The sequence below is a fragment of the Triticum dicoccoides genome, chromosome 5A (genome assembly GCF_002162155.2).
Source record: "Triticum dicoccoides isolate Atlit2015 ecotype Zavitan chromosome 5A, WEW_v2.0, whole genome shotgun sequence".
In the NCBI taxonomy this organism is placed as follows: domain Eukaryota; kingdom Viridiplantae; phylum Streptophyta; class Magnoliopsida; order Poales; family Poaceae; genus Triticum; species Triticum dicoccoides.
Window position 1 is genome coordinate 678,463,760 of NC_041388.1, and position 942 is coordinate 678,464,701.

Below are 942 nucleotides of genomic sequence, written 5' to 3' on the forward strand. Positions count from 1 at the left end.
TAGGCTTGAACAAATGTGGAATAAAACTAGCATTTAATTTGTCAAGCACAAAACCTAAAACACGTAGGCTCACCTATGTGCACCAACAACTTATGCTAAGTAAGATAAACAACTAAGTGATAGCAAGATATATATATATGGCATGGAACAATATGGCTATCACAAAGTAAAGTGCATAAGTAAAGGGCTCGGGTAAGAGATAACCGAGGCACGCGGAGATGATGATGTATCCCGAAGTTCACACCCTTGCGGATGCTAATCTCCGTTTGGGGAGGTGGGGAGGCACAATGCTCCCCAAAAAGCCACTAGGGTCACCGTAATCTCCTCAAGCCCTTGCGCAATGCCAGATGTCGTGATTCCACTAAGGGACCCTTGAGGGCGGTCACCGAACCCGTACAAATGGCAACCCTGGGGGCAGTCACCGAACCCGTACACTTTGGCAACTCTTGGGGGCAGTCACCGATACCCGTCAAATTGCTCGGGGCGATCTCCACAACCTAATTGGAGACCCCGACGCTTGCCTAGAGCTTTACGCCCCAATGATTGAGCTCTGACAACAGCAACCATCTAGGGCACCATGACACCCAAAAGTAACAAGCTTCTCAACTTCATTTTCACGTATCACCGTGGAGAACTCAAACCGATACACCGAATGTAATGGCAACGGCACACGGAGTGCCCAAGTCCTTCTCTCCCAAATCCCACCAAAGAAACTAATACTAGGGAGGAAAATGGGAGGAAGAACGAAGAAGAGAACACGAAGAACTCCAAGATCTAGATCCAAGGGGTTCCCCTCACATAGAGGAGAAAGTGATTGGTGAAAATGTGGATCTAGATATCTTGTCTCTTTTCTCCCCAAAACTAGCAAGAATCCATAGAGGTATTGAGAGATAGCAAGCTCGAAAAAGGTCAACAATGAGGGAAGAACACGAGCTCAAGAGA